The sequence below is a fragment of the Vulpes vulpes genome, chromosome 4 (genome assembly GCF_048418805.1).
Source record: "Vulpes vulpes isolate BD-2025 chromosome 4, VulVul3, whole genome shotgun sequence".
Classification (NCBI taxonomy): Eukaryota; Metazoa; Chordata; class Mammalia; order Carnivora; family Canidae; genus Vulpes; species Vulpes vulpes.
The window spans coordinates 5265078-5278619 of record NC_132783.1 but is presented as its reverse complement, the minus strand read 5'-3'; positions in this window follow the sequence as shown (position 1 = coordinate 5278619).

The following is a 13542-nucleotide window of genomic DNA, read 5'->3' as shown; positions in this document are numbered from 1 at the left end:
GGAGGGCCCAGAACTGTAATGAAAAGTTCTTAAACCAACCTAGTTGGTAATTCGATCAGCAGCATTTATCTTCCAAATGCCAAACTCAACAGTAATACGCTCCATATGAAATAAATATGGAAAATTTTATGTGAACATATATATATTCAGAAAAAGCAATTTGTTCATTCCAGGATCTTTGTCTTCTCATTTTGGCTCCTTGCCCTACTGGTTTTCACATCCTGTGGGTCTGAGGAGAGCAGCAATCAGGATAGCAGCAATGCAGTTTCCTTAGCCAACATTAGAAGTCAAGTTGAGGAAGCACATTTTTATTAGATTTGCTAGAAAGTTTTAATTTAGGACATACAAACTCTCCCATTTAGAATATGTGCATATCAACCCTCAATTTGTCCTGAAAAATAGTCAACTATTTACCACCTGGGTCTAGTAAACCCTTTAATTTGTAAAATATTTTAAGTCATTTTACAAGTAATCTTGAATTTTTAAATTAAAATGTTCATTTACTTAATTTTTATTAAATTTCAATTGTAATTTAGTCATGGTGAACTATCAAGTATACATAGTTGTGTTAAGCCACTACTGTTTCTATTAAATTTTGACATGATACTTCCAAAAATAGAAAATAATATAGTCATATGTCACCATTCTCACTAGTGTGAGGTGGTATCTCATTGTGGTTTTGATTTGTATTTCCCTGATGGCAAGTGATGCAGAGCATTTTCTCATGTGCTTCTTGGCCATGTCTATGTCTTCTTTGATGAAATTCCTGTTGAATATCTTCCCCCATTCTGTAGGTTGACTTTTAGTTTTGTTGACTGTTTCTTTTGCTGTGCGGAAGCTTTTTATCTGATGAAGTCCCAATCATTCATTTTTGCTTTTGTTTCCCTTGCCTTCATGGATGTATCTTGCAAGAAGTTGCTGTGGCCACGTTCAAAAAGGGTGTTGCCTGTGTTCTCCTCTAGGATTTTGATGGATTCTTGTCTCACATTTAGATCTTTCATCCATTTTGAGTTTATCTTTGTGTCTGGTGTAAGAGAATGGTCTAGTTTCATTCTTCTGCATGAGGATGTCCAATTTTCCCAGCACCATTTATTGAAAAGACTGTCCTTTTTCCAGTGGATGGTCTTTCCGGCTTTGTTGACCATAGAGTTGAGGGCCCATTTTTGAATTCTCTATTCTGTTCCATTAATCTATGTATCTGTTTTTGTGCCAGTACCATACTGTCTTGATGATAACAGCTTTGTAGTATAACTTGAAATCTGGCATTGTGATGCCTCTGGCTTTGGTTTTCTTTTTCAATATTCCCCTGGCTATTCGAGGTCTTTTCTGATTCCACACAAATCTTAAGATTATTTGTGAGGATGGTGAAAATTATCAAGACAGGAAACAACAAATATTGGAGAGGATGTGGAGAAAGGGGAACCCTCTTGCACTGTTTGTGGGAATGTGAAGTGGTGCAGCCACACTGGAAAACTGTGTGGAGGTTCCTCAAAGAGGTAAAAATAGAGCTACCCTATGACCCAGAAATTGCACTACTGGAGATTTATCGCAAAGATACAGATGCAGTGAAATACCGAGACACCTGCACCCCAGTTTTCATAGCAGCAATATCCACAATAGCCAAACTGTGGAAGGAGCCTCGGTGTCCATTGAAAGATGATGGATAAAGAAGATATGGTCTGTGTATACAATGGAATATTACGCAGCCATAAAAACGATGAAACCTACCATTAGCTTCGCCGTGGATGGACCTGGAGGATATTATGCTGAGTGAAATAAGTCAGTCGGAGAAGGATAAACATTATATGGTTTCATGCATATGGGGAATATAAGAAATAGCGAAAGGGATTATAGGGGAAAGGAGGGAAAATGAATGGAAAAAATTAGAGAGAGTGATAAAACATGAGACTCCTAACTCTGGGAAACGAACAAGGGGTAGTAGAAGGGGAGTTGGCGGGGGAATGGGGTGACTGGGTGATGGGCACTGGGTGTTATACTATATGTTGGCAAATTGAACCCCAATAAAAAATGTATATAGTCATATGTCCTTCTGGCAAAATGTGACGGTCTAGGAATTTGTCAAAAATTTTAATTTATGAAGTCGTTCTTCCCATTGATTGACTAACTTCATAAGAAAACAATATCAACTTTTGGCCTTAGAGGTATATTGCCCACTCATCAATTTTGAGTTTAAGAAAATTCTCATAAAGTATCATTTTAAAGACTCATAGTCAGATTTTGCTTGAATGATCAATTGCATCATCCCATTCTTCAGAGTACTGTTCTCTGTCACCTTGCATTTATCTTCTGACTTGAAGATTGTGAAATGTCTTTCTCTGTCAATTTTCTCCTCTTTGCTAATATAAGCAGAAAAAGAAAAACTCAGAATTTCGACTGTGTTCAATGGAAACAGAAAGTAGAACACAAAATATAATGGCAGGTAGGTTTCTTTTATGCATTCCTAAAAGAAGATGCATTCTTTGGACAACACACTAAGAAAGCTGAATGATAATAATTTATTTCATTTTTTGTATTATCTTTCAAAATGTTTCATCATTCTTTAGTTTTATTATTTTAGGATTTTTCTCAAAGTTGAGAATAATTAATGAGTAATGAAGAGTAAAGATTACATAATTCCTAGGATTTTTGGAACGCCTGGGTGGTTCAGTCAGAAAAGGGTTCAACTCTTGATTTTGGCTCAGGTCATGATCTCAGGTCACGTGAGATTAAGCCCCGCGTCAGGCTCCATATTGAGCATGGATTTTGCTTGCGGTTCTTTCCCCTTCCTTCTCCCTCACTCTCTACTCCTCTTTCTTCTCTACTCCTTCCCCTGCTCATACTCTCTCTCTCTCTCTAAAATAAATAAATAAAATCTAAAAAAAAAGCCCTCCTAAGATTATGAAATACCAAAATATTTCAACATATATGAAAAATTGATCATTAAGTTCGCATATTTTTAAGCTTTCTTAAAAAATAAAAGTATGGTAATTACAAAATAGAATGAGTTTTATTCTGTTAAAAATTTTATCTTTGAACTTTGGAAAATTTTTAAGATGTATGAAATATCAATAATTACAAAACTCTCAAAAAAATAATCAAAAATTAAAATGGTCTCAAATGCAATACTGTGATTTAAAGACATGAAGCTAAGAGGTCATGAATATACATAAATCAATAGCAAAACAATCAAAGATTGTACATTGATTGCATCTGCAGGGATGCCCTGAAATTTTGGAGAGAAAGTCAACTTCTACATGAAATAAACTAGTAATGTAATAATAAATTGTATATATAGAAACCAATTGTGATAAGTTACATAAGTTTACATAAGTTTTAAAAGATCCAGTTGCTGAAATACAAGTAATCTAATCATTTAGTATTAAGTGAAAAGAGCTTAAAGAGGCTTATTTTATTGTATATCATTATTTGGCTTTCTGAATGTTTTCCCTGAATTTCTTTAAGTTTTACCTATCTTGCATTTGTTTGTAAGGGTAACCTTCTGTAAGATTACATATGGTGATGTGAGTGATACCAAGAATTCCTTATCCAAACTCTTTTCTTACCCTACATTTCTTTTAGTTTTGTCTGATATTCCATCATTATCAGTCTAATTCTTTAGCTAGAAAAACATACTTAAATTTACATATTTAAAGAAGAATAATTCAATTGTGTATTGGTTTGATTTAGGAGTTTTTGCTTGTCTTTCCAGATTGCATGTTCCAAAAAAGAATTTGAGATGCATGCTTCTGGAGAGTGATTCTGTATCTATGAGAGGACTGCATGAGAGTAGATAATGCCTATATACCTGAGAGAATGGGTGTTTGGAAAAGGAGTATTGTACAAACAGAATATTGCAACCAACGAACTTCACCATGTGGTCACTCCAGTGATTCGATTATCTCAATGCCCGATAGGCCTGACTTACAAATGCAAATGGTTCTTTAAAAATTTGTACACTTATTTGTATATAATTTATATTATTTCAAAAAGAATTCTGAAGCCACAGCAGTGATACGCTCTTTGGTTGTGACATGAGCCTCAGTCTCTCCAAGTACAGAGAAAAGGAGAACACTGATGCTTTAATGTTTGCTTTGTTTCTTTTCTACATTCAAGAATAAGAAGAAGGAGAAGGAGAGGCAAAAGAGAAGGAGGAGAGAGAATAGGAAAAGGAAGAAGAGGAGAAGGGGGAGTAAGAGGGAAAAGGAGAAGAAGAAAAAGAGATGGAAGGGAGCAAACAGAAGGAAGGAAGAAAAAAGAAAGAAAAAAGGGGAAAAAAAGGAAAGATACCTCAACAAATTATTGAAACAAGTATTAGAAAATTTAAAAGAGAAAATATAGATGTCATTTTGCACTGTCACTCAGATATGCAAACTGATACGGTTGCCAGCATCTTTAAGAAATCATAGAGGGATCACTTGACAGACTGGGGATAAAGCCAACAGTAGGACTGTGTATTTGGGCTTAGTTTGTATGATATATTCATCTTGAACAGCAGGGGGTAAATTTTCTAAATAGGTCACAGGGGATCCCCACAAATCCCATTAGCGGGTAATAGGATTTGTGTGCATAAATTCTCTGGCCTTGAAAATTTAGAATTTGGTGTTTAATTTTCCATATGACCTGTATACCCATTAGTGTAAATTAGAAGGAGTTCCTCTGGGAAATTTCACTCTTTTTTTTCCTTTTGTTTATTCTTTTTAAAATGAGACTTTTTTCCAAAGGTTAATCTTTGAAAAATTCCTTAGTGTCTGAAAGCATCTGAAGGGAGATTAAGTAGCAGAGAAAATCATGAAATACAGTTATTCATGTTTTTTAGCTTATCAGGAGAGGCTCTAAGAGAAAAAAAAGTAACTGAGTTCTTTTACTCTACTTGTAAGCTATGAGAACAGGCAACATCATGTTCATATCCTTTTAAAATACTGATTAATTAATACTAATATTTATTAATTCTTTACACAATCAAATTAATATAAATTTTCTTTGCCCCCAATAAGTACTGAAGACAATCTTGCCAATTTGGACTTTTGTGGGGAAAAAAGTCTGCCTTTGGATCCAAAGGTATTTGAGGATCATGAACTTTTCAAGTGATTTTGATCATAAAAAGCAATATCAACTTCTCAGCCATCCCCTATGGACTCAGGGGAGGAATACCGAAGATAAAGTCACCACCAGAATAAACAAACTTAACAGGCTTCTCTGAGTGTTGTTTTGAATTTTCAGGTTTGTTTGAACCCCAAATCAAAGTAAACACACAAGTGGTTTATCCTTTGAGCATAGACATGTGAAATAGGGGCCAAAAAATTGTATGTGCCCTGGGCTCCTTCTGCTGAGTTTCACACAGTTCCATCTGACATAATAATGAGTGTTTTATTATTTATGATAAATTGCACTGTGTAGCAATAGAAACGACCATGAAACAGAATATAACTTATTTAAACAAAAATAAGGAGGTTACAATAAAGATACGGTTGGATCTTTGGTTGGAAAAAAGAAAGGAGGCTGCCTATGTAACTTGTCAAATGCCTCAAGTGTGTTTTTCTCATTTATCCCTCTTAATTACCTGAGAAAATTTTATCCATCCGCATTTTGGCAAAGGAAGACAGGGATTTTTGGCAAATTGACTCAGCGTCCCAAGCGTACAGTTAGTTGGTGTCTAGCTTCAGTGACCTGGTTCCACTGAAGATCCAAAGACACCTCCCTGCTCATCCAAGAATGCAGCTTGGCCACTCTTAACCCATTCTAATCTCAATCATCCATCCCAAGAGGTGTTGCTGATGTAATTGTAAGTTTTAAGTCTCTGTTTTCTTTAGTTTTCAGTGGCTATCCATTTGGATAATCTTCAACACTGGATTTAAACCTCTCAGAACTTTGGTGTAAAGAATTATACAAGGACAGCTGCATATTCCCATACATGAGTCTTCCATTCTGTCTCTTAAAAAGGATATTGCATTTTCTCCTCTGTTTTTCCAAAAAAAAAATTTTTTTTTGTTTCTTTTAACCATGGCTAAAAAAAAAAAAAAGGGGGGGGGGGACTCTGCATATTGATTCGGGCATTGACTGTGGTTGTGGTTTAGAGAGAATAAAGAGACAAAATGAAAGAGAAACCAAGGAAAGGAGGCCTGAAAGGCCTGCTCTCACTCCCATGGTGCCAGAAGTGATTAATTTTAGAGGGTCAGTGTATTAGCTAACAATTGCTTCAAAAATCTTGCATAACACACAGCCCCAAAGTTCTCAGCGCACACAACGTAAGAATTGGTTTATCTCCTGCGTCTGTAGTACATCAGGCTCATCTATGGCAGCTCTTCCTTCATATGTCCATTGTCTTCCTTTGAGGAGCTGGATAGACAAGCCAAATTCCCCCAGCAATGGCAGAGGATTAGGAAAACAACTTGAAACTTGCAAGGCCTCTGAGGTAGAGACGCAGGGTTGGCACACCATCATTTCCGCCATATTCTATTTGCCAAAGCAAGTTACAAGGCCAAGTCAGGAGTCAGAGGAGGAGATGAAATATACTGTACCCCTCTAGAAAGGGGAACTGTAAGGCCACCTTGCAAGAGACACGTATGCCAGGACAGGTGAAGTACTGGGGTCATGAATGCAATTTACTATGGCCTGCATAATCGCCAACCAGAGGGAAAGGACTCTGAGAAATGGTCTGTCTCCAGGCCAAGAAGTTGAACAGTTTATCAGCTGGGTGAGGTATAGCCCGTTGCATTTTATTACCCCTGTGAAAGAACTGAATTGCTGGAGGTTTGAGGCATCTTCAGTAAACTGTGCTAACATACTCTGTAGGACTTCAAGAGGTCTAAGTAAAGCAGCCGCTGTGCTATCTAAAAGATTAAGAGGAATGCGATATCTTGGGCAAGTGGATTTTTTCCAGGCCTACACACTCAGACACTACCCTCTCCTTTCTTTCTGAATGAGAAAAGAAGTTTAAAATGATTGAACTACAGAATAATTAATATCCTATTAATTTAAACTTCTTCTGTGTCCCTAGTCCTCTCATTTGGTAAGATAGCTGTAATAACTCACAACTAAAATTTCGCATTCATATTGTGCTTCAATTTTTATGAAACGGTCTCATATCTATTATCTTAATTGATTCCAAATAATCTCATTATATGAGAAAGCCTGAGATTAATCACACCGAATTACACATGAATCTACCTAATTAAGGTCCTTTCACTGGCTCCAGAATTGTACAAAATCCTAAATTCTCCTTTCCCCTTTCACTTCTTATTTCCCTCTTCTCTGAAGCCTTCCTGCTCCCCCCACTTTTTTTTACATATATATCTCACTGATCCTAACAACTCTCCTCCGTATAATATATATATATAAAACTGGTTCCCAATTTCCAATTATGGCCCAAGGTCCAAATCTCGCAATCTTCCACTTGTACTCCCTTCTTTTAGGGAGACAGACAGCAAATACAAGTTAGAGTTAGATGTATGGATAGTGAATGCAAACAACATTTCCATCCTGGCCCAGGCTTTGGGCCCTCTGGGCATCTCTGCTAATAAGGTTTCCCAAAGAATTTACCCAGGACCTGTTTGCAAAAACTACTTGGCTCAAAGTTCTTCCTGGAATAGGATGAAAAAGAAAATACTGTGTATTGCGTGTGTGGTGGGGATGGAGTAATGGCTAATTTTCCAAATAATAAGGATATAGAATGAAGGTGGGTATTCTTGACCATTCTGTACCTTATGGGGCAACCATAACCACTGGCCACATAACCACCTCTACATCCTGTGAGGAAGGATAGTCAGAAGGCAGGGACAAAGGACACTCCACCCTAAGACGTAACACCCTTAAAAGGATTTTTATACCACCCTGGAAGGAGCTGTCTGCCCTTTCCCACGTGATATAGATGACAAAAACCTGATTTGATGACAGGCACATGGAGGATTAATCAGGTTAAAACAGCCTGTCAACAAGCCCATAAAATCCCCTCGACTTAGAAACTCCAGTGGCAACCCTGTTGGATCCCTTCCCTCTCTGAGAGCTTTGTACTATCACTCAATAAACTTTACTATGGCTCAATAGACTTTGCTTCCCTGCCCACCACTGTTCATCTGGTCTACCCACCGCTTCATTCTTCGAACCAGTGTGACCAAGAACCATGGGCACCGAAGGAGAAGGAGATCCTGTAACACCTGGTTCTAGGCAGTATCAAACTCTCAGAAAGCGCCAGAAAGAGACTAACTGGGTGGGGCTCTCTTTGATAGAGAAAATTCATATCATCTTATCTTTTTAAACATCAGTGGCCTTGAAATTTCTGTGGGCTCATTTGGTACAATTTCAGAGGATATGGCCATACGTTCTTTGAAAACACTGCTGCTGTTGTTAAAGTCGTTTCTAAAGTAACTTCATTACCTTGTGTCAAAAGCTACCGGGGGTCTAGCTTGCCAGAATTGGTGGAAAGTACCAATTATTTTCATATGTGGTGTCAGAGATCCTTGGAAAAGGTGTAATTACACACACACACACACACACACACACACACACACACATTGTCAGAGAACAAAGAGAATAGTGTCTCGTGATATAATCTTTGCAGGTGTTTTCCTGTGCATCTAAGAATTCCATTTAATTCCTGATGGGTACAATTTGAACTCCCTTGGGAAGTTATAGGAAGGAATTTCTTCTTTATCTTTCCAATCTGTTAGTCTTATGATGGGCCCTTGAGTGCATACCCATGTGTGCTTGGGGTGAATGCTGAAATAGGTCTCTCTGATTATTGTGTCATTAAGTAGTCTGATTCATGAACATTTTTTTTAAAGCACTGGCTATTATGAGATGTTAGGAATTCATAGAAGTAATATTAGCAGACATTATAAGATAGATTTTCTAAAATTAAAATATTTTAATGTGCATTCCACATATTCTTTGTATCATTTTTATGTGACTTTCTTTTATAAAATGTAAAATTTTACCATAGAATGAACATATATATGCATATATGTATATATACATATATATACATATATGCATATATATAATATTTGTTAAAGGTGTGAATTTTTACCTTAATTTTATAGATGTGTAAAGAAAATAAATTACTTTCCTAATGTCTTCTAATAATAATAATGACAATTATTGTAGTGGCAGTTATGTGACAGGTACACTGCTAACTCATATTGCATTGTTTCCTTACCTCTTCAAAACATTCTATGATGTAGATATTTGTTATTATTTACACTTTACAGGTGGTTAAACCTCTATTTAGAGAATTTGAGTCATTTTCCAAAAGTTACATAGGTAATAAGGGGAAGATTCAGGTTTTAAAACCAGGGTCAGCCAATGACACAGGTTACTTGTTTCGAGATTTTCATTAAATTCTAGTTGGGTAAAATATAGTGTGAGACTGGTTTCAAGAGTAGGATTTAGTGATTCATAATGTAGATATAACACCCAGTGCTCATCCCAACAAGTACCTTAGACGTTTATTTTTTTTTTAACTACTATGCTTTCTTAATACCCAAAGCTGGACACGAAACTTTACAGTGATATGAGTGCAGATTGTACATCTTTAAAATGTGGGCTTTGTCCCCATCCTGTCATAAGAAATGGATGAAGATGTGGTTTATGTACACAATGGAATATTACTCAGCCATTAGAAATGACAAATACCCACCATTTGCTTGGACGTGGATGGAACTGGCGGGTATTATGCTGAGTGAACTAAGTCAATCGGAGAAGGACAAACATTATACGGTCTCATTCATTTGGGGAATATAAAAAATAGTGAAAAGGAATAAATGGGAAAGGAGAAAAAATGAGTGGGAAATATCAGAAAGGGAGACAGACCATGAGAGACTCCTAACTCTGAGAAAAGAACTGGGGTGGTGGAAGGGGAGGTGGGAGGGGGGTGGGGGTGACTGGGTGATGGGCACTGAGGGGGGCACTTAATGGAATGAGCACTGGGTGTTATTCTATATGTTGGCAAATTGAACACCAATAAAAAATAAATTTATTAAAAAAAAAGAAATGGATGAAGGGATTTTTAGCGAGAGCTGCTTTAACAGAGCACAGAGTAAATAATAAGTAAAAATGTATAGAGAAAAAATTTTTCTTTTTTACAACTGTGTGAAAATTGTGCCATGTGTTCTAGACTTCTGTGTGGTACGAAAGACACATCAACTGTTGAACAAAAAGGAACTATGCTGAGAAGATAATGTCATCTCCTCAATGTCGCGGAACTCCATTACTCATAAAACGATGGGACCCAGGAAGGATGGCCCCACCAAGAGCAGCTATCTGATTGGCCAGGGGATTAAAATAGCTTCTAATGTGATTATGGGCCCTACCTAAAAACAAAACAAAACAAAACAAAAAACATTATTTCAGAACCAAGACTGGACTGTCAGCTTGTGGAGACAGAGCCAACAGTGGGGCTATTCATTCAACGACACACATGACAAAATTCAGCTCAAACCATAGGGGGCACGTTTTCAAATGAGGCCTCATAGATTCTATTATTTAGTAATGGGATTTGTGGGCATCAAGTCTCGTGCATGAAAAAAATCTACATTTAGGTGACTGATTTTCCATGTGACTGGCCAATTTATTGAATTAAAAACCTGAGCAAAATAGTGCAAATGTTCTGGCAACTTTCAGTTTCCTTTCTCTTCTATCTCTGCTTTGTCAAAAATGACACATTCATTGAATGGTAAACTATGTCTCGTAAGTAAACTCACGGAGTATAAAATAATGGTGGACTACAAAGTGAATTAAAAAAAATTACAAGTTCTCTATGTTTGGTGGAATTTCTCTGACAGGAATATTAATGTAATAAAAGGAGCCAGCACGGACTCTGAAACATGGGAAAGATCCCTTGAATGTGTCTTGAATGTAACAGAACTAGCACCTCTAAAAAAGACTTGGTTTTAATAATTAACCTGCTGCTATCACACAGATGGTCTCTGGGTAGAATTGTATAATTTTGCTTTCCTTAGTGATGCTGGCACTGGGTTATAAAATATGCATGTTTTATTTATTTATTTTCGTCTTGGAATTAGTGGCTGAACACTTCTTAATTTCCTAACTATGGGCTCTTTTATTTCCTTTCCCCTTTCTCGTAATGCGGAGGAAGGTTTTTATTCAGGGCCATGAATTCTGCGATGCTATTTTGCTCACACTAAGTTGAATTTTTGCCAGGTGTTATGTTAGATGCAATCACTGCTGGGGATTCTGTGGGTGTTACTGAAAATTACTTGGACAGAAAAACAATATGTTGGCTCAGTATAGGCTGAGAAAGTGGTGATGCAGGGGCACAAGGGAGTGCTTTGCAATATGTGGCAGTGGCTGGAATTCTTTCTGCATCATTTCCAACCAAAACATCTCTACTCAGAGCTTTGTCACTTTACAGTGACAATAATCAGGCCCAAACTTCGTAGGCTGCTGTCTTGGCTTAGACATTTTCTCCTTAGCTAGCACCTATCTAATCCATTAACTTCTAACATTATTTAAAGACAGGAAGTCTTGGTTAAGAAAAAAACAAGCAAACAAGCAAACTGTGAAGCTCAGTAAAGAAATTATCAAGGAACAAACTCTTGCTAAGAAAGTTATTAAGAGAAATAAAAGAGCTTCAGCCAATAATGAGAACAGAAGCTTCTCTTCCCATTTTCCCTGTTTTCTTTTTTTCCTACACTTAGTGCATGTCTCCTGCTTCTGTCAACATGGTGCATAAAGGGACCATCTGTTCCTTAGCTGTTCCTCAACAGCAGTGACTTCCAGACCCTTTCCTTCAGTCACTTTCAATCACCCTCAGTTCTGGTTTCTTAATCCAACTAGTCAAATAGAATTTCCCATTTAAATTGTGTGCCTACACCTACTTTTTTATGAATTTGATAAGTTTGTAAATACCTAAAATGTTTTTGAACAAATACAATGTTTAGAAATTTATAATTTGTAAAGTTTCAAAGACAAGCATATATTCCCTTTACAATGAAAAGGAAGGGGGCGCGTAGGTGGCTCAGTGGTTGAGCATCTATATTTGGCTCAGGGCGTGATCCAGGGTCCTGGGATCAAGTCCTGCATCAGGCTTCTCCCCCCGCAGGGAGCCTGCTTCTCCCTCTGCCTGTGTCTGTGCCTCTCTCTCTCTCTCTCTCACTCTCTCTCTCTCTCTCTGTCTCATAAATAAATACATTAAATCTTAAAAAAAAAAAAAAAAGAAAATCAGAAGGAAGGTGACCAACCCATTCTAGTTAGTCTAAAACTCTCCAATTGTAGTGCTAAAAGCCCCATGTCCTGAGAAACCCAAAAGACTCAAGAATCCCAGGCAAACCAGGACAACTGGGCATCTTAAAATGATAACAGTAGCTCTAGATACCCTGGAAGTCTGGAGCAAAGAAGAAAAGTTACTATTTACTATATATCTCATGATTATGAGGAATAAAGTATATCACTTCTCACAGAAAGTGTGTGTGTATGTGTGCATTGTTTGTGAATTACTAAAAATTTGAAAAAAAGTTAGTATTAAGAGGCACTGAGTAATACACAAGATTCTATGTCACTTTCTCAAAAAAATTACATGAAACCTATAGGGCTCGCTCATACATTGATTTTCGGAAAAGGAACTCTCTAATTCTGGACCGTATTAAAGGGAGGTAATTCTGTGGACGTCTTAAATTCTGAGGCAACTTTCTGGGCAGTTATAAAATACTTGGGGAGCAAGAAGCTAATAGATATCCTTAAAATATCAACCTAAAATAGTGATTTCTCTCTGCTAGACCTTCACCAGGATTTGGAGAGCAGAATTGAAGGTTACTTGTTTGACCAGGGCCTTATGCCTGGGATTCCAAAAAGTTCATCAAGACAGATCGGTGAATTGTGGTAGCTTTATCAATCTAAAATCTTAAGTCACTCAAACATCGTTAGCACTTAAACTTTTCTAGTATTTTTATACTAAAAGTTTTCCTTCTTTTACTCAGAAGGGGTTCATATTTTCCCTGCATTCTCTTGGGTTTGCTGCTTCCCAGGATGAGCCTGACCTTTTACAATGATTTTTTTCTTTCTTTATTTTCCCCTTCTCCTTTCCTTTCCTTTCCTTTCCTTTCCTTTCCTTTCCTTTCCTTTCCTTTCCTTTCCTGTCCTGTTCCTTTCCTTTCATTTCCTTTCCTGTCCTGTTCCTTTCCTTTCCTTTCCTTTCCTTTCCTTTCCTTTCCTTTCCTTTCCTTTCCCTTCCCTTCCTTTCCTTTCCTTTCCTGTCCTTTCTTGTCCTTTTCTTTCCTTTCCTTTCCTTTCTTTTCCTTTCCTTTCCTTTCCTTTCCTTTCCTTTCCTTTCCTTTCCTTTCCTTTCCTTTCCTTTCCCTTCCTTTCCTTTCCCTTCCTTTCATTTTTTCACTTCACACCTATTTGTTGAGCACTTACTCTGGGCCAGTTATAGGGTAGTCACCAAGGATATAAAGGTGGACACAACAGACACAGCATCCTGCTACCACGTATCCTAAAAGCTACTGAGGGTGTATAGACCATAACAACAAAGATGGTGAAAAGTTCTTGGGAGAAAGTCAGATTGGAAGAATTGGAATGATGTTTTCA